Source organism: Mustela lutreola, chromosome 11, assembly GCF_030435805.1.
Source record: "Mustela lutreola isolate mMusLut2 chromosome 11, mMusLut2.pri, whole genome shotgun sequence".
In the NCBI taxonomy this organism is placed as follows: Eukaryota; Metazoa; Chordata; class Mammalia; order Carnivora; family Mustelidae; genus Mustela; species Mustela lutreola.
This window is the reverse complement of record NC_081300.1, coordinates 20,024,822-20,046,694: the sequence shown is the minus strand read 5'-3', so window position 1 is coordinate 20,046,694 and position 21,873 is coordinate 20,024,822. Positions and strand designations below refer to the sequence as shown.

Here is a 21,873-nt window from a genome sequence, read left to right as displayed (position 1 = left end):
CCCTGGAATCTGAGGGAACAATTGACAACCAATACTGACCTGGGACTTTTTCTTGGATTAGCTACATCAGACGCTGGCATCTCATGAGTCTCAAAGGAGATTTCACATTCCCTTTTGTAGTCTTTACATCAAGAAGTAATATCATTTAACACCTTTTTCACAGTCACCTGCTCCTCAGGTAGGATCTTAGCATTCTCCTTCTAGTTGTGAAATCTAGGGAAAAGAAGAAGTCACCAAGATTGTTCATGCAATCAATGAATCCACGAACACTGGTCATACCAATCTTACCCAAAACCATGCCAATGAAACATACCATCTATTAAAAAAAACAACAAAACCCCCTAGCATCCTTATTTTGCAATTCATCAAGGAGTTGGTTTAATATCTCACTTCACCTGCACACCAGTAATAACAAAGGTATACAAATCCTCTACTCTTTTTTCAAAACTCTTTGTAGGAATTCTCAAGTTACCTCTGAGCATCTATATGTAACACTTATCATGCTAGGACCATATCTTGCTCTCAGTATCCTTACAATACGGTAGGTAACGAAACACAAATAAACCTGAAACAATGCAGGTCTTACAGGATCAATCAATTCAATGAGATCAATAAAGATACATTATTAGCTTTTTCTTTTTCCAGAGTAAACTATTTGAGGAAGCAGGTTATAGGAATATGTAAAGGATTTAAATTAGTAAATGTGATGGCTTTGGTACTCTAGGAGGAGAAAGCAACCTGAACAGAGATATTGAAGTGGAAAGGAATTCGCTCTAACAGACTTGAAGGAAATCAAACTGATTGGTGTGCAGAACTTACATTAGAAATTATTAAATATGAAATATCAGATTATGGAAGTGAGGCAGAAATGCACATTTAATGCTATAGGAATTAATAAACCAAATTTTGAGAAATGGAGGACATGTTAAAAAAGCCACACTTATATATTAAACTAACTTAAAGAAATGATACTGAAAAGGTTATATACTGTACGATTTGATATTCTTGAAAAGGCAAAACCATAGGGAGAGAAAACAGATAAGTAATTTCTGGGAGGCTAGGCTCCAGGAGAACGGAGGAATTTTTTTTGAAATGATGGAACTATTCTCTATCTTGATTGTCATGTGGACTAAATAACATACATTTACCAAACTTGCAGACTCACACACTAAAAATATGAATTTTGCTATCTCTATCATATGCTCTTAAAATTTAGAAAAAAACTTTTTTAAGGACAAATGTGGGTTAAAATGGGGATGAATGATGACAGGAACAAATGGAAGAATTGTTAAAATTTATTGCTCCAATCTTTTAATCAATAACTTTGAAATTTTCAGGCCTATCAAAGGAGATAGTATGTGGCATCTGAGGATATATATGTGTGATTTTACAATGTCTTTGTTAGCCTCATTAGATTAGTTTTCGGGATGTTTTGTTAGTTACTATCAAGCTGGGATGGTTAGGTAGCTAGGAAACATAAATCATTAACACCATCTTTAAACTGCTAAGGACTAACAAAAATAACATTCAAAAAAACAAAGAATTACATCAATACCAACCTGCTTGGTGTCAGAAGTATTCTAAATCCCCTAAAAGCAAACATGGGTAGGTTTGGGCCGATTGGATTGATTAGAAGATACTGAGCTCATTCTGAAATGTTGAAGCACTTTATGAGGTTTAATAAAATTAATTGGCATTTAGTTTTAATTTGGCTTTTCTTTTCCTGCTTTGAGATATCACCCATCATGTTAAATGTCAGTATGCAGAAAAAAATCTCTGAATGTTTTGATGGGTATTGAATTTGAGAAGCCTTTCCTGCGGGTTAGGGGTCAACAAGAGCCAGGTTTTGTATAAGTCGTCACTTTTGCCCTGAGAACATAACCCTGACAGGAACTTAGAGCTTTATAGGGGTGACTGCAACAACTTGACTCACCCCATCAAGCCCCCAACCTTTGACAAGATAAGATAACTCTATCAATATACATATTGTTTGATAGCCCGATGGAAATAAGCCTGTCTTATTCATGGTGCGTGTTTATCAGTTATGATACCTTTGTGGGGCTTAAGTACCACCTGCAATGTTTGTTAGTGATGTTTTAATAGTTTTGTTCTTGAGTACTCAGTGGAGAACTAAGTGTACCTACACCGACACTCACAGGTGAGTTCTGGAGATGGGACACCTTCATGCTGGCAAAGGATACACTGTGAAAAACCACCCACACCTCACCCAGAGAAACAAGTTCAGAAAAGAAAAGACCTTTAAATTCTCCTTACTGCTTTCTCAACTCCGGGAATATCATCTATCTCTGAATACAGGAGTACCTAGTACCTAGTACTCGTTCTTGTCTTTCACATCTTTTTCTTGACCCCAGTCTGTTTGTATATTTCAAAATAGAGTTAATTTTGCACTAGTTACATGCTAAGCATTGATAATTAAAAAAAAAAAAAAACAGCCAGAAGCCAGAGGAGTTTCCATCATAATTAGAATAATGTCCTATAAGAACAAACAAAATTGGCTACATATTATGGCGTTATAAATATTTACATTTTGTTCATTGTTTAGTACATACGGTCCTGTTCATCTTCTGTACTCATCTGGATGAGCTCAGGAATGCTGTGGAAACAAGCAGCCATACCTAAGTAGCTTATGTCTTGGAAACATAGAGTCTAGGCAACCCTTCAGAGTAGTTCTTGTCTGCACAGTGGCCCAGCATTCTAGGCTCCTGAAGTTCTCAGACATCTCCGTTTTGACCAGTGATTCCATGATCACTGAGGTGAGCCAGCTCAGAAATATTTCCTTTTGCCCGGTTAGCACTGGGTGTTATAAGCAAATTTAGAAACTATTAAATACTACATCTGAAACTAATCATGTACTATATGGTGGCTAATTGAATTTAAATAAATAAATAAATAAATAAATAAAATGTTTCTTTCCAGAAGTGGCACACATCATTTCTGTTCCTATTTCATTTGCCAAAACCAGTCACATAACCAAAGCACACTTCAGCGGACAAGAGTAAAACCTTCATTGACACAGAAGTAGAGAAGAGCTGGAAACTTGGGAACATTGGAAATCTCCCCCGGTCATCCACAAATAATGCCAACAAAGCCAATATACTAGTGGATTACGTTTTTTCAATATATTAATTTATGATTGATCATGCAGTTCTTGACTTCCCACACTGAATCAATTTATTTTTTCCAATCTATAGTCAAAAATGTAAAACAGTTATTATGTGTACATGTACAAACACATACACATACCTTGAAAAGCTTCCAATTTTCAAATGGAATACAGAGCTAAATACCCCCATCTTACTAAAATAACAGAATTGACATAATAATTAGAATAACAAAAAAAGCAGTCATTAAGTATCTAGCTGTCCTCAAAAATGAGAAGTCTTTACTAGACCAGGACTCTGAAAAATTGCTAAAAGAAAGGGAAAGGAAAGCAATGATGTCAAAATGAGGTCCCAATGAAAAGATGCAGCCCAGGGTCCACTGGGAACTTTGCCTAAGGAAAGATAGTTATTAGAGAAATTAGCACATGATAAAAACTTTTGAGGGAAGTTTTCCCAATTAGAAAATAACATTGGTTGGGATGCCTGGGTGGCTCAGAGGGTTAAAACCTCTGCCTTCGGCTCAGGTCATGACAGGGTCTTGGGATTGAGGCCTACATTGGGCCCTCTGCTCAGTGGGGAGCCTGCTTCCTCCCTCTCTCTCTGCCTTCCTCTGCCTACTTGTGATCTCTGTCTGTAAATACATAAATAAAATCTTTAACAAAAAAAAAAAAAAAAAAAGGAAAAGAAAATAACACTGGTTGAAGCCACTGAAGTTTGGAGTGATTTATTACAGTACATTGTTGCATAAAAGCTTAACTAGTACAAGAGTCAAAGCCAATTGTTTGGGAGCAAACATGCTAAACATGCTTTAGGTAAGTAGATAGTAGTTGATTATAAAATAATTATTCACCTCAGAATATCTATTGACCATCTACCTACATGCCACGTAAGATACTATTCATGATTCAAAAAATGAATATTATTAAACAGATCCTACATTAATTTCTTTTAAAAATGGGTTATTTTTCTTTAATGCTTTGTAAAGTACATTCATGCCCATTCATGTCAGGTGATAATATTTTATGTCATACTGATTTTTAAAAAGTTTTTTTTTAAATTCTAGTTAGTTAATGTACAGTGTGATACTAGTTTCAGGTGTATAATATATGCTTTTATACATCACCCTATGCTCATCATGACAAGTGACAAGTATACCTCTTAAGCCCCATCATCTATTTAACTGATTTTTAAACAGCTTTAAAAGTTAGGTTTTAATTTTTTTTTACTTTTTGTTTTCTTGTTTTTAAAATTTAATTTAATTTAATTTTTTTTTTTAAGAGAGGTAGGGAGGAGGAGTGATGGGAGAGAGGGAGAGAAAGCATCCCAAGCAGGCTGCATGCCCAGGGTGGACCCCAGACATGGGACTTGATCTCAGGACCCTGAGATCGTGACCTGAACCTAAATCAAAAGTTGGACGCCCAACTGACTGAACCACCCATCTGCTCCAGGTGTTACTGTTAGTTAAGAATCTAAATCAGCATAATTTTATTCTTCTAATTCTTGTTTTTCAGCATTTGTTTAAGTTGGAGTATTGAGAATATTGATCTGAAAATATTGTTGAAAACAAATAAACATCTTCCAAATATACAACAGAAGATCACATGTTCACAGTGTACCCCACATTGAGGGGTTTGAGTTGAAGGGGGAGGAATTAAATAAGGCAATGACTGCATTTCTTTAAATGGTTGAAAAATAAGCCTAGTGTTATGTTTAGGTTCCTTTTTTTAGATGGCTTTATTAAACTTTAACCAACATAAAATAAACTGCATATAATTATGGTGCACAATATGATACATTTTGACGTGTGGACATGCTGAAGAAATCATCTCCATAGTCAAGACAATGACCATATTTGTCATCCCCAAGGCTTTCTCCTGCTCATTTGTAATCCCTTTCACATACCTCATTCTCTCTTGGTAAAATGAAACTTCCAGGTTCCATTGTAAATTCTCAGAGGTCTCACTTAGCAGGCTCCCAATAAATTTGATTGAACAATATTTAACTCTAGGGAATACTGTGCTTTCTTATGTACATATTTATCAAAAATAACTGTCAAAGTGATTTTCAGGCATGCAACTCTGTGAGGTGACTATTGCTATTATTAGCCTTTTTATATAAAAGAAGAAATAAGGGATTGGAGAGAGATGATGGAATTGGTTCTGAAATCTAAACATAGGACCTCATAACATGTGTAAGTGCTCACTAAATACCCAACTGACTGAGCCACCCAGGTGCCTCACGAATTTTATTTAGTGAGCTCTACACCCAACATGGGGCTTGAACTCACGACCCTGAAATCAAGAATCACGTGCTCCACTGACTGAGCTAGCCAGGCACCCTTCTTAGTATGAATTTTAAGAGGTGGTAGCAGAAGCAATATTAAATTAGTCTGACAGCAGAACCCTTCTAATGCACACATGGTTATTAATATCTCTAGATATAATGTTCCTTAGAAGAGAACTTGACCTAAATGGTTGCTTTTAAAATTTGAGTTTCTGTGATTCCAAACTAAGTAACAAAGATATTTTAGGAATTACTTTTGTTAATAATTTTCTTATTTCTAGTGGTTTAAAGAAAAAATGAAGAAGAATTGAACCTTTAGTGTAAGGGGAAAAGTGCACACACATATATGTATATATACATACATACAAAATATGCACACATACACATATGTATATATATACATACAACAAACATATGTGGAATAATGGCAAATAAAACTAATCATTTATGACATACTATCTTCTTGATACAAATGAGAATTCTAAGTCTCATCATGGGATATAAGATGAAGAAGCCTAGGTCCTCTGTTAAATCTCTGCAATTTTGGCCTTAATTGGCATAATTCAGAGAAGAAACAAACCAGATATCATGGCTTAGAAAATGCTAATACCTTGTCCTCATGTTGCTGTCAGCTGTGGCTCCTTCCTCCAGGGCTCTGTGGTTCTTGTCTGTCGCTGTGGTGAGAATGTCCTTGAAAAGGTTTGGGGCTTAAGTGGGTAGAAGAAGAATCAATGAAACAAGATGGGATTGGGAGGGAGACAAACCATAAGTGACTCTTAATCTCACAAAACAAACTGAGGGTTGCTGGGGTGAGGGTGTTTGGGAGAAGGGGGTGGGATTATGGACATTGGGGAGGGTATGTGCTTTGGTGAGTGCTGTGAAGTGTGTAAACCTGGTGATTCACAGACCTGTACCCCTGGGGATAAAAATATATGTGTATAAAAAATAAAAAAATAAAAAAGAAAAAAAAAAGAAAAGGTTTTCTTCACTCCTGACTGTATTCCATCTACTTCTTATTAAAGGATCGTAGATTCAAAAGTGCAAGTTTGGGCCATGTATTTTCTGGTTGTTACAAATCCGGTTTTGCCACTAATGAGCTGAGGCAAGACTGAAGGTGTCCAGCAATAGACAAGGCATTTCCGTGGCTTACTCATCTCCTTAACTAGTAGGAGAGAGAGTGGCCAATATGTTTACCTTCAGTTGTGACATAGGATTATAGTAACTATAGTGAGGGAGTCAAAGTTTCTTGTTGCAATTTTCATTGAGAAAAAAACCACATTTGTACCATTATGCCTCAAGGACTTTCCTTAATTTGCTACTGGCAATTATTATTTTTTTTTTTTAATTTTTTTTTTTTTTATAAACATATATTTTTATCCCCAGGGGTACAGGTCTGTGAATCACCAGGTTTACACACTTCACAGCACTCACCAAATCACATGCCCTCCCCAATGTCCATAATCCCAACCCCTTCTCCCAAACCCCCTCCCCCCGGCAACCCTCAGTTTGTTTTGTGAGATTAAGAGTCACTTATGGTTTGTCTCCCTCCCAATCCCATCTTGTTTCATTTATTCTTCTTCTACCCACTTAAGCCTCCATGTTGCATCACCACTTCCTCATATCAGGGAGATCATATGATAGTTGTCTTTCTCTGCTTGACTTATTTCGCTAAGCATGATACGCTCTAGTTCCATCCATGTTGTTGCAAATGGCAAGATTTCATTTCTTTTGATGGCTGCATAGTATTCCATTGTGTATATATACCACATCTTCTTGATCCATTCATCTGTTGATGGACATCTAGGTTCTTTCCATAGTTTGGCTATTGTGGACATTGCTGCTATAAACATTCGGGTGCATGTGCCCCTTTGGATCACTACATTTGTATCTTTAGGGTAAATACCCAATAGTGCAATTGCTGGGTCATAGGGCAGTTCTATTTTCAACATTTTGAGGAACCTCCATGCTGTTTTCCAGAGTGGCTGCACCAGCTTGCATTCCTACCAACAGTGTAGGAGGGTTCCCCTTTCTCCGCATCCTCGCCAGCATCTGTCATTTCCTGACTTGTTGATTTTAGCCATTCTGACTGGTGTGAGGTGATATCTCATTGTGGTTTTGATTTGTATTTCCCTGATGCCGAGTGATATGGAGCACTTTTTCATGTGTCTGTTGGCCATCTGGATGTCTTCTTTGCAGAAATGTCTGTTCATGTCCTCTGCCCATTTCTTGATTGGATTATTTGTTCTTTGGGTGTTGAGTTTGTTAAGTTCTTTATAGATTCTGGACACTAGTCCTTTATCTGATAGGTCGTTTGCAAATATCTTCTCCCATTCTGTCAGTTGTCTTTTGATTTTGTTAACTGTTTCCTTTGCTGTGCAAAAGCTTTTGATCTTGATGAAATCCCAGTAGTTCATTTTTTCACTTGCTTCCCTTGCCTTTTGCGTTGTTCCTAGGAAGATGTTGCTGCGGCAGAGGTCGAAGAGGTTGCTGCCCGTGTTCTCCTCAAGGATTTTGATGGATTCCTTTCGTACATTGAGGTCCTTCATCCATTTTGAGTTTATTTTTGTGTGTGGTGTAAGGAAATGGTCCAATTTCATTTTTCTGCATGTGGCTGTCCAATTTTCCCAGCACCATTTATTGAAAAGGCTGTCTTTTTTCCATTGGACATTCTTTCCTGCTTTGTCGAAGATTAGTTGACCATAGATTTGAGGGTCTATTTCTGGGCTCTCTATTCTGTTCCATTGATCTATGTGTCTATTTTTGTGCCAGTACCATGCTGTCTTGATGATGACAGCTTTGTAATAGAGCTTGAAGTCCGGAATTGTGATGCCACCAACATTGGCTTTCTTTTTCAATATCCCTTTGGCTATTCGAGGTCTTTTCTGGTTCCATATAAATTTTAGCATTATTTGTTCCATTTCTTTGAAAAAGATGGATGGTACTTTGATAGGAATTGCATTAAATGTGTAGATTGCTTTAGGTAGCATAGACATTTTCACAATATTTATTCTTCCAATCCAGGAGCATGGAACATTTTTCCATTTCTTTGTGTCTTCCTCAATTTCTTTCATGAGTACTTTATAGTTTTCTGAGTATAGATTCTGTGTCTCTTTGGTTAGGTTTATTCCTAGGTATCTTATGGTTTTGGATGCAATTGTAAATAGGATTGACTCCTTAATATCTCTTTCTTCTGTCTTGCTGTTGGTGTAGAGAAATGCAACTGATTTCTGTGCATTGATTTTATATCCTGACACTTTACTGAATTCCTGTATAAGTTCTAGCAGTTTTGGAGTGGAGTCTTTTGGGTTTTCCACATATAGTATCATATCATCTGCGAAGAGTGATAATTTGACTTCTTCTTTGCCGATTTGGATGACTTTAATTTCCTTTTGTTGTCTGATTGCTGAGGCTAGGACCTCTAGTACGATGTTGAATAGCAGTGGTGATAATGGACATCCCTGCCGTGTTCCTGACCTTAGCGGAAAAGCTTTCAGTTTTTCTCCATTGAGAATGATATTTGCGGTGGGTTTTTCATAGATGGCTTTGATGATATTGAGGTATGTGCCCTCTATCCCTACACTTTGAAGAGTTTTGATCAGGAAGGGATGTTGTACTTTGTCAAATGCTTTTTCAGCATCTATTGAGAGTATCATATGGTTCTTGTTCTTTCTTTTATTGATGTGTTGTATCACATTGACTGATTTGCGGATGTTGAACCAACCTTGCAGCCCTGGAATAAATCCCACTTGGTCGTGGTGAATAATCTTTTTAATGTACTGTTGAATCCGATTGGCTAGTATTTTGTTGAGTATTTTCGCATCTGTGTTCATCAAGGATATCGGTCTATAGCTCTCTTTTTTGGTGGGATCCTTGTCTGGTTTTGGGATCAAGGTGATGCTGGCTTCATAAAATGAGTTTGGAAGTTTTCCTTCCATTTCTATTTTTTGGAACAGTTTCAGGAGAATAGGAATTAGTTCTTCTTTAAATGTTTGGTAGAATTCCCCCGGGAAGCCGTCTGGCCCTGGGCTTTTGTTTGTTTGGAGATTTTTAATGACTGTTTCAATCTCCTTACTGGTTATGGGTCTGTTCAGGCTTTCTATTTCTTCCTGGTTCTGTTGTGGTAGTTTATATGTTTCTAGGAATGCATCCATTTCTTCCAGATTGTCAAATTTATTGCCATAGAGTTGCTCATAGTATGTTCTTATAATAGTTTGTATTTCTTTGGTGTTAGTTGTGATCTCTCCTCTTTCATTCATGATTTTATTTATTTGGGTCCTTTCTCTTTTCTTTTTGATAAGTCGGGCCAGGGGTTTATCAATTTTATTAATTCTTTCAAAGAACCAGCTCCTAGTTTCGTTGATTTGTTCTATTGTTTTTTTGGTTTCTATTTCATTGATTTCTGCTCTGATCTTTATGATTTCTCTTCTCCTGCTGGGCTTAGGGTTTCTTTCTTGTTCTTTCTCCAGCTCCTTTAGGTGTAGGGTTAGGTTGTGTACCTGAGACCTTTCTTGTTTCTTGAGAAAGGCTTGTACCGCTATATATTTTCCTCTCAGGACTGCCTTTGTTGTGTCCCACAGATTTTGAACCGTTGTATTTTCATTATCATTTGTTTCCATGATTTTTTTCAATTCTTCTTTAATTTCCCGGTTGACCCATTCATTCTTTAGAAGGATACTGTTTAGTCTCCATGTATTTGGGTTCTTTCCAAACTTCCTTTTGTGGTTGAGTTCTAGCTTTAGAGCATTGTGGTCTGAAAATATGCAGGGAATGATCCCAATCTTTTGGTACCGGTTGAGTCCTGATTTAGGACCGAGGATGTGATCTATTCTGGAGAATGTTCCATGTGCACTAGAGAAGAATGTGTATTCTGTTGCTTTGGGATGAAATGCTCTGAATATATCTGTGATGTCCATCTGGTCCAGTGTGTCGTTTAAGGCCTTTATTTCCTTGCTGATCTTTTGCTTGGATGACCTGTCTATTTCAGTGAGGGGAGTGTTAAAGTCCCCTACTATTATTGTATTATTGTTGATGTGTTTCTTTGATTTTGTTATTAATTGGTTTATATAGTTGGCTGCTCCCACATTGGGGGCATAGATATTTAAAATTGTTAAATCTTCTTGTTGGACAGACCCTTTGAGTATGATATAGTGTCCTTCCTCATCTCTTATTATAGTCTTTGGCTTAAAATCTAATTGATCTGATATAAGGATTGCCACTCCTGCTTTCTTCTGATGTCCATTAGCATGGTAAATTCTTTTCCACCCCCTCACTTTAAATCTGGAGGTGTCTTCGGGCTTAAAATGTGTTTCTTGGAGGCAACATATAGATGGGTTTTGTTTTTTTATCCATTCTGATACCCTGTGTCTTTTGACAGGGGCATTTAGCCCATTCACATTCAGGGTAAGTATTGAGAGATATGAATTTAGTGCCATTGTATTGCCTGTAAGGTGACTGTTACTGTATATGGTCTCTGTTCCTTTCTGATCTACCACTTGTAGGCTCTCTCTTTGCTTAGAGGACCCCTTTCAATATTTCCTGTAGAGCTGGTTTGGTATTTGCAAATTCTTTCAGTTGTTGTTTGTCCTGGAAGCTTTTAATCTCTCCTTCTATTTTCAATGATAGCCTAGCTGGATATAGTATTCTTGGCTGCATGTTTTTCTCGTTTAGTGCTCTGAAAATATCATGCCAGCTCTTTCTGGCCTGCCAGGTCTCTGTGGATAAGTCAGCTGCCAATCTAATATTTTTACCATTGTATGTTACAGACTTCTTTTCCCGGGCTGCTTTCAGGATTTTCTCTTTGTCATTGAGACTTGTAAATTTTACTATTAGGTGACGGGGTGGGGGCCTATTCTTATTGATTTTGAGGGGCGTTCTCTGAACCTCCTGAATTTTGATGCTCGTTCCCTTTGCCATATTGGGGAAATTCTCCCCAATAATTCTCTCCAGTATACCTTCTGCTCCCCTCTCATTTTCTTCTTCTTCTGGAATCCCAATTATTCTAATGTTGTTTCGTCTTATGGTGTCACTTATCTCTCGAATTCTCCCCTCGTGGTCCAGTAGCTGTTTGTCCCTCTTTTGCTCAGCTTCTTTATTCTCTGTCATTTGGTCTTCTATATCACTAATTCTTTCTTCTGCCTCATTTATCCTAGCAGTTAGAGCCTCCATTTTTGATTGCCCCTCATTAATAGCTTTTTTGATTTCACCTTGGTTAGATTTTAGTTCTTTTATTTCTCCAGAAAGGGCTTTTATATCTCTCGAGAGGGTTTCTCTAATATCTTCCATGCCTTTTTCGAGCCCGGCTAGAACCTTGAGAATTGTCATTCTGAACTCTAGATCTGACATATTACCGATGTCTGTATTGATTAGGTCCCTAGCCTTCGGTACTGCCTCTTGTTCTTTTTTTTGTGTTGAATTTTAATGTCTTGTCATTTTGTCCAGATAAGAGTAAATGAAGGGGCAAGTAAAATACTAAAAGGGTGGCAACAACCCCAGGAAAATATGCTTTATCCAAATTAGAAGAGATCCAAAATCGTGAGTGGGGAGAAAGGGGATAAAAAGAGGTTCAAAAAGAAAGAAAGAAACAAAAAGAAAAGAAAAAAAAAAAAAGAAAAGAAAAGAATTTTTAAAAAAAGAAAACACCTAAGAAAAATGTAAAAAAGAAAAATATATATATTAGATAAACTAGTAAAAAATCGTTAAAAAAGAAAAAGGTAACAGTTAAAAAAAAAATTTTACCCGAAGGCGAGAAAGAAAAAAAAAAAATGAAAAAGAAAAAATTAAATTAACTGCAAGACTAAAAAAAATCACAGGAAAAAAGCCATGAGTTCCGTGTTTGGCTTTCTCCTCCTCTGGAATTCTGCTGCTCTCCTTGGTATTGAAACCGCACTCCTTGGTAGGTGAACTTGGTCTCGGCTGGATTTCTTGTTGATCTTCTGGGGGAGGGGCCTGGTGTAGTGATTCTCAAGTGTCTTTGCCCCAGGCGGAATTACATCGCCCTTACCCGGGGCCGGGGTGAGTAATCCGCTTGGGTTTGCTTTCAGGAGCTTTTGTTCCCTGAGCGCTTTCCGTAGAGTTCCAGAGGACGGGAATACAAATGGCGGCCTCCTGGTCTCCGGCCCGGAGGAGCCGAGAGCCCAGGGCCCCACTCCTCAGTGCGCCCTCAGAGAACAGCGCCCAGTTACTCCCGTCTGCCTGACCTCCGGCCGCGCTCCGAGCTCACCGAGCCTGCGACCGGTTCAAGGTAACACGGAGCTGCGAGCTTACTGTCGGCTCTGTCTCTGTAGCCGGCTTTCCCGTTCCAATACCCGCAAGCTCTGCGACACTCAGACACCCCCGATCCTTCTGTGACCCGCGGGACCTGAGGCCACGCTGACCCCGCGTGGGCTTCGCCCCGGTTTAGCCTCTGGAGCGATGTCCCTCAGCGGAACAGACTTTTAAAAGTCCTGATTTTGTGCACGGTTGCTCCGCTGCTTGCCGGGAGCCGGCCCCTCCCCCCAGGGTCTATCTTCCCGTCGCTTTGGATTCACTTCTCCGCCGGTCCTACCTTTCAGAGAGTGGTTGTTTTTCTGTTTCCAGAATTGCTGTTCTTCTTCTCTTCGATCTGCCGATGGATTTTCAGGTGTTTGCAATCTTTAGATAAGCTATCTAGCTGATCTCCGGCTAGCTGAAGCAGTCTCAGCTTGCTACTTCTCCGCCATCTTGACTCCTCCCTGCTACTGGCAATTCTATTGTAGATCACATTTACTTCAACAGTGCAATATTTCCTGCTTTGAATATTTTCTTCAACTTTCAATATTTCAATTATGAAAAAAAAAGATTTGCTGAAATATGAAGCACAAAAGACAAAAGACTCCTGTCCATTTCCTTGAAACTTCCTTGCTAAGGCTGTCAAGGTAGTGAAGAGATTCCTTTATTTATTGACTCATTCAGAAAACATTCATTCTTGGGACACCTATAGTGATGTTAGACCCGTGAAATTTTTATAAGACATGTGAAATTTTTATAAGCAAATTATTTTAAACCCCTGTGGATTTAACATGTAAGATCAAAGATGAAGTCATTACAAATAGCTTTTGGGAGAACTCGAAGTCAAACCTAAGCCTTCGATTTAGAATTCTTGCTCATTTTACTCTATCCAGAACTTGGGAAAATCCCTACTTCTATAATTTTATACATAGAAGCTTCCAAAATGATCCCGCAACTTTGAAATGTGAAAGTCTCTATAGAACATCCTATTCTACTACAGAAAAATCTTGTCTCATAAATCCCCTGGCCATAGAGTGTAAGAAGCAGACATGCTTTGTCTAAAATCTGAATCAAATGCAGGTAAAATTCAGTGTATATATGACTTAGAGCCACCTGCCACATTTGCCAAGGATATTAGGATTTATATCCATTCGGATAGTTGCATTACTGGAGTTGACACCATCATCTGATTAGGCTTTTAGATATTCATTGTCATTCTTGAAGACCCATTCTCTTTCTACCCAGGTCAATGTAGAAAAGCAGGTGGAAATGTGATAGGAATTACTTTCTTTACATCATTCAAGTTCTTAATGGCAAAGTGATACTAACATCTGCAATGAGTTCCAGGAATACTTGTCCCTTTGGATTTTTAAAAAAAATTTTTAAAAGATTTTATTTTTTTATTTGACAGACAGAAATCACAAGTAGAGAGGCAGGCAGAGAGAGTGGGGGTGGGGGGAAGCAGGCTTCCCGCTGAGCAGAGAAGCCGACGTGGGGTTCGATCCCAGGACCCTAGGATCATGACCTGAGCCGAAAGCAGAGGCTTTAACCCACTGAGCCACACAGGCGCCACCCCCCCTCACCTTTGGATATGTTATCTAGGTTTGTTTGGCATGAGTTCAATATCAGAGACCCAGAAATTAACCTTTTGATCACAATGACCCTTAACCTATAGGTTAAGGAAAAAGTGGCAAACATGGGATGGTTTTGAGACTCTTGTTGAACCTCCTGTAAAGTAGATTGGATCAAGCCGTAAGTTCTGACTCTAATCTTTGAATTACAGTGACTTTCCTGTTATTCAGTCATTAGTGACACTTCAGAGTCATCATTCTATCCTGGAAAGTTTCTTGTTCCCCAGTGCCAGTTATCTTGGAAAATAATTGCACGATCTTTTGTGAAAATGTAGAAAGAAAACATTCTCAATGTACTTGTTTCAGTGTCCTTCCTAGAGAGCAAGTGTGCTTTGAATTAAGATAGGGCTAACTCTAGGTTTGAATTTCATCAAACTGAGAAAACAATTATTAGCACTCTTGATCAAATTGCATTTTATCCTGGGCATCCATATTAATCAATTCATCCTGTTCTAAAATTGTGTTCCTTCTTCCTTGGAATCCATTCCCATTCATCTCTCCCTCTCTCTCTTGCTTATATAATTTAGCAAGTTCCCTATTTCTTCTAATTGTAAAATTGCTTTTCTCAGGTTTCATACTGTGTTGTCCCCCACTCTAGGGCAAGCTGGTTTAGGACCAGAGCTACAAGCCTAACTGCCTTCCGTTATGTGATTGGAACTCTACCCTTGGAATCACTCAAAGCTACTGCATCTAGACCCTGTATATTGCCCCCCTCAGGAGCATCTGACCCCTTTGGCTTTTATAGATGACTCCCACCAAGACATGCATTAGATTGAATGCCTTATACCCAGAAGAAGACTAATATTTACCACATTTTATAGGTGGAGAAATTCAAGCAAATAGGAAGTTCTTATTAACTTTGTATCTTCATTCTGGTCATGTGTGTTTTTATCAGTTCCTTTAAAACGACTTCTCTCTCAAGACTGTCACCAGATATATAACTGTAAAAATAAATAGTGTCTAGTTTATTTAAGATAGGCTGAGTAGCAACAACATGGATGGAACTAGAGCGTATCATGCTTAGCGAAATAAGTCAAGCAGAGAAAGACAACTATCATATGATCTCCCTGATATGAGGAAGTGGTGATGCAACATGGAGGCTTAAGTGGGTAGAAGAAGAATAAATGAAACAAGCTGGGATTGGGAGGGAGACAAACCATAAGTGACTCTTAATCTCACAAAACAAACTGAGGGTTGCCGGGGGGAGGGGGTTTGGGAGAAGGGGGTGGGATTATGGACATTGGGGAGGGTATGTGATTTGGTGAGTGCTGTGAAGTGTGTAAACCTGGTGATTCACAGACCTGTACCCCTGGGGATAAAAATATATGTTTATAAAAAATAAAAAATTAAAAAAAAAAAAAAAAAGATAGGCTGAGTAGTTCTAACAAAAGCCTACATTTTACATGAAGTATGCAGGGACTTTCTTGCATTCTCTCAATCTGCAGTAGTAATGAAATCTGTAGCTAAAAATTTCACAGAACAGGAACTTAGTGGTTATGGTGGCAATGCGTATTTTGGGAGGTAGTGGATGGCTATGGTACTGAGAATTTTCCAGTCAGTTTGGAAATAGAACATTTAAATATATATTAGAAATATAACAAAAATTTATTATGGTCCTCGGAAGTTTTAACTTTTATTTAATGATGATAAAAATAGATCATATTTCATTTCATTTCATTGTTTATTAAGACAGTCAGACTATTTCTTGAAAATACAGTTTTAAAAAGTAATCACTTAACATGGGATTCTTTGCTGTGACCAAATCTTCATGTACTAGTTGTTGTTTTTGCAAGTTATCTTTTTAATATCATATATGATCAAGTATAAGGCAACATCATTTCTCAAATTATATGTTAAAAAAGAGATGTTTATCTTACACTGGTGTCATTATAAATCTCTTATAATAGGATATTCATGAAAGTAATTTGATCAAAAGAGTATTTTGGGGGAAGAGTATTTTTGCCTGAAATTACGTTGATTAATTTTAGTCTGGACACTTGGAAAAATTACCTGATAATTGGTTAATAGGCTGGCAAAAAAAATTAAGAAAGATTCAATTATTCCTGAGTATATGACATCATTATTTGAACTGTTTGCAGATAAAAAATAGCAAAGGTTGTGAAGAAAAACAGTTTTTTGATCACATGTTTGGGGAAAATGAAGAAATCATCATATATTTGCTTATACTTACATGGTAGGCACATAAAGCCTTTCATTTTGTAGCTCATTATAAAGCTAACATTAAGCAAATGTGTGTCTATACATGTGCATGTATAAGACTATACTTATGTTTATACATATAATTATATATGTTGATATATGACTATATATATGTGTATATATGTGTTGTTACATTCTTTCCTATTTTATTAAAATGGATTTGTTTGCCCTTAATCAATTTGATACATGAATTAAATAATTTTGTAATCATAGCTCTTTCATAATTATACTTACAGCATTTTTTTGTTAATAAAGGGGTTTGATACTATTTATATACAGAAATATGGCTCACCCACTCTACTGTGGCTTCTTTGCAAGTCAAGGCATGCTTAAAGGCTATATGAAAGCATTACTCATGAAACCATTTGGTCCTTTCCCGTTCAAGAGTCCTTTAACATAGAAAGAAAGAACTAGACTTATAGTAATTTCTATGTAAGGTCCCAGTGTATGCTTATTTCACATCCTAAGAAACTGAGACAAAATGAAGTTAGAAGTGGAAGGTTAAGAACACCATGGAGAGTAGATGTGCTACCTATAATTATGTGAACAAGTCCACTTTGATGCCTAATATAGGTTTTCATGTGTTATGTCTATCGAGTTAATTGCTAGTAGAAATTCACTTTAGCACATGTATTTCTGGAACTTGCATCTTTAAAAGTAGTTAGCAAAACTAGCATGACCTGGTTGTCCAGTCTTGTGACTTTTAGTCATGCCGTGAGATTTCCTCAAACTGGGGAGGGGTTGATTTTATTTGTGATTAGACAGACTTTATATGAACTGAAAACCAGCAGAGGGTGGAGGCAAACCCGTGCATGACTCCTTGGCAAAGCCTTCTCTGCCACCCTTCACAAGTTACCTAACTCACCCTTCTATTGAAGGGTGAGTTAGGTAACTTCTGATCTATCAGTGTGAGGTTCAAGTGCATAGACACGATGCCAACTTTTAAACATACTGGGAAGGAATGAAAGGCAGTATCTTGCCCAGAAAGTTAAATCAGTAGCTCATGTTACCAAGGGCAAGAGAGAAGAAACCAAAGCTATTTGTTGTTTACAGCTTTAAAATCCTCATTTTCTCTTAGAGCACCTTATATTTTTCTTTCATGGTCTTCGCTTTATCCCCCAGGCCTGGCAGAGTATCAGGCACACCTAACTTAATGACTGTGAGACCCTCTCAACTTTATCAGGCTGTACCCCGAATTTACTTTCTCCACAGCTAACAGTTTTTATGCAAAAATATATACACATACTTTAGTAATTTGTAATGTTGCCTTTATTAAAATGTTTTGATTCCTTCTGTTTAAGACTACTTGAATATTAATTTTATTTTGATTGAGATGATATATCATAGATTTTTTAAAAATTATGTTCAGTTAGCCACTGCATCACATAGTTTTTTTTAAAAACGGTGGTAACTCCTTATAAACCAGCATAGATCGCCCCCTAAGCACCCAGTCTCAATCCCCACAGTAAAACATTTTGGTCATCTTTTTCATTGTACTTACATATTTCTGAATGGTTTGCTTATTCTATTCTTTACTTAGCAATTTTACACATTGTTTACTGATGGGCTGTTATCATGGTTGAAGATTTAGTTGTCTTAATTATGTACATAGATCGTCTTTCCTTATCTCCATGCTCTACATATATATATTTTGGGAAGAAATGCATGTTTTCCTGAAATGACATCAATCAATGTTGGTTTGGATGCTTGGGAAATTACCTGATAATTGGTTAAAAAGCAGGCAAAGGAAACCAAGAAAGATTTAATTGTTCATAATTGTTTAATTATTGCTCACATCATAATTTATGGTTCCTCTGTTGTCAGCGTTCCCATTTTTCTGATTATATCCACATCTGAACAGAGTTGTATATTATTACTACGTTGCTTTTCTCTCCTAGCCTTTTCTCCCCACTGGAGTTAGTCATATCCTTTTTCAAATTTGTTTAGTAAACTTTGTATCTACTGTAAGTTATTCACAAATGCCCCCAAATGATCTTTCAGTAACAGTCAGAGCAGTCTAACTGCTGTAACGAATGAGCCTCCAAGTCTCAGTGGCTTTATGTGGTATATGTTGATTTCTTGCTCATGTCATGGTCCAATGTGTGGCAGGGAGGCCTTCTATACCACACGGTCATTCAGAGCTACACATTTCTTCTACTCTCTTGGGGCTCTCATGTCTTCTAAAGCCTCAGAACTCTTTACTGAGTCTTGTGTCTAGATACCACGGAATACTTAGAGGATCTCCTAAGTACCTTAAGGGAAAGGCCTGCAAATAGTGTATGTCACGGCTATCCACATGCCAGGGGCTAGACGCAATTACATGTCTCTCTACCTGCAGAAGGTTAAGAAATGAAATCTGGTGGGGGTGCTCAGGAGAAAGAGCACATGGACTCAGATGAGCATTTCCAGTCTCACCACACACATTTATCAATAATTCTTCAAATGTATATGTACATCCTTCCTTCCTTCTCCTGTAGTCGTTTCCTACTCTAACTCATCCTTCTGCTTTCTCTCCAGGCCTGCTTCACAATTGTTCTGGAGAATTCACTTTTATGTCTCCTATGTTGGACCTGCATTTCTTGGGTCCAATCTCTTTCTCTTTCTTGATTTATAAGCTTGTTTTCGAGACCCTTCTTTAAAAACTGTACAAGAAGTCCATTTTTCTATCCTGGCAGATCTGAAAATATCTTCAATCACACTTTACTGACATTGTATCGGGGTACACAATTCTAGGTTCAAAATAATCTCATTTTTAAATGTGAAGGCATTTAAAGAATCTTCTGGGTCTGTTACGGCTCTTGAGAAACCTAATGCAGTTTTTATTCTTTTCCTTTTATGTGATCTGCTTTATGTTTCTGGAAGATGTTTCATGTTCTTTTTATTTGGGCTTATATTTTTCAGAATGATATATCTTGGTATATTTAATTAATCAATTGTTTTTAAAAATTCTTTTCTTGGACGTTTAGTGGAAATTTTGATCCCAAAGATTCATGGTTGTGATTTCTGGAATCATTTTTGCACTACCCATTTAATTACTTTTTCAACCCTTTCTGGGTAGAGAGAACTCTTTTCTGGAACTTTCTGGAATTCTCTTTAGTCAGAAAATTTCCCCCTTTTTCTATTTTTTTTTTTAATTTCCCTAACTTTTTGTTCTATTTCCCTGAAGTTTTTTTTTTTTTATCAGAATCTTAACAACCCATCTGTCAAATTTTTAAAATTTTGAGTAAATTTTCAACTTTGAGAGATTTTTCCTGTCTTGCATATAAATTTCTTTTTAATTCTTTTTCTATAGGAGCAGAGTAAAAATATGTGTTCATCTTGTTAAACCACAAATTACTCTAGTTTACTTTCTCCAGAAAATAAACTTCCAGTCTCCTGGAGGCTGGGATGAGCAGATGGAGGAACTTATGGTTGGTTGATTGCACGGCAGTGGGGAAGGAAGTTTTGGGTCCAAGCATTCTGTAGACAGAAGTCTAGCCAAGCCCCTGTGTTCACCCTACCACCTGGCCTCCTTCTATGGTGGTATTTCTGCCTCCTAGGTCCAAGCCTCGCAGGCTAAAGCACAGAGAATCATCTTGCTTCTTATCCATAACCCCTCCTACAGGCGTGCAGAATGTAAACTCTTCTCTTCCAAGTCAGTTACAAGCCTCCATCTGATTTACACTCTTTCAACCATCTTTGCTGTTTATTTTGTCGTTTGAGGTCTCTTCTTCTATCTGTTTCTATTATTTAGTAACATTTTAAAATCCTCTTCTTCTCATGTTAGAGGGGTTTAGGAAGGGCGAGGATGAAGTCTCCCATGTACATACATGTATCTGTTTATTTTAGTGCTCTGTTTATTGGTCGATAAACCCATTGACAGATTATGTCTACTTAACCTATGCCGCAGAAACTCAGGGTACAGGAAGGCATTTATTTTGACTACGACGCATAGTGCTGCCCCCCTGTTTTCACTGGTTTTGTGGGGTCTTTTATTCTCTTCTAACTTTGGTCAATGTGGCCTTCCTGAGGTGGCCCAGAATCACTTCTCTCCTGTTCTGCCACCATTCTCCTTGGGACCCCCCTTCCCCCAGGGAAGGAAAACTTCCACCACTTTCCGGCAGCTGAGTAGCATCACTGTGTAATGTTAATGCCTCTGAACCTCAGAACCCAAAGATGGGACTTCCGTGGTAGGTGACACCAGGAGGGCCGTCCACGTGGAAGTGGGCCCTATGAGGCAGCTGGCCGCTTATCTGGGAGCAGATGAGAAATGTCTGCGTTAGACTTTCTTATGCCAGGTATTTTTCTAGAAAAGGGGAGGCAGCACAGGGTAGTGACCACCCTGAGCCCTGCCTTTGGGGTCAGCAAACCTGAGTTCTACCTTTATGATCCTCGTGATTCTGGGCACGTTGTTGGGACTTTCTCAGTCTCCGTCTCTTCTTCCTTAAAGTGGGGACAGTAAAAATAATAGATTCCTTGCCTTTTTCAAAGCAGTGTGATGAACATCAAATGAGATGATCTACAGGCAGGGCTTGAATAATAGCTATTTGGATTAATGTAAACACATACACGGGGGGAGGAATACAGATTATCACTGATGAGCATAGAAAATCATTTTAAAAATATTTTTTGAGAATCATTTGAAATTAATGTGCTGCCTACGGTAGAATAAATTCAGAGTTATGTTCTATCTTTTATCTCTCTCTAGGCCCAGGGACACACGCTTATTATATACTCAGATGTTGCTAATGGATACAAAACAGATTTGCCATTAATACAGATTCCCAGTACATTTTGAATATCTACAATTCAAACCTCCTATACTTTCTCCTAATAGTTCAGAATAATTTTTATTAATTGGACCTTACTTTAGGATAATGAAGTAGATCAGAGCTACCAAAATAACATGTATGAACAACACGTGTGTATATAGAATTTACAGTGCTAGGCACCATTCTCTTTTGCTCACAATAACCCTATCTAGGCATTTTATCATCCCAGTTTTCTAGACAAGAACCTTGAGGCAAAGGAAACAGAACATCCATATTTTCTAATAGAGTCTTGTGGGACCCAATACTTTCTCCCATCGTCCTCTTCTTCATTCTCACTACCAGGTGTGACATTGGGTTTTGGTTTGGGGCTCTTCCTTCATCTTCTCCACCCACAGCATTCTCAGGGAGATGCTCCCTAGCTGGAAACAGCGGTGTCTCCCAGATAGTCCTGAAAGCCCCCTGCCAGAACTGAGTCAAACAATTAAAATTTAAATAGCATCTCATTGTTTCCCAACAATGGTTTGGAACATTTAAATGTTCTTCTCGGAGGAATAATTCCATTGTTATTATACATATGTAACCTTGGATTCTCCCCCTTACCATCAGCCCATAAACTCTGGG

At 37.8% G+C, this 21,873-nt stretch overlaps 1 protein-coding gene across 2 annotated transcripts in view; it reads left to right on the top strand.

Moving 5' to 3' along the window:
* The window catches only part of RAB27B (RAB27B, member RAS oncogene family), a 152,869-nt gene that overhangs the window by 72,515 nt on the left and 58,481 nt on the right, over positions 1–21,873 (top strand). The window lies entirely within an intron of this gene.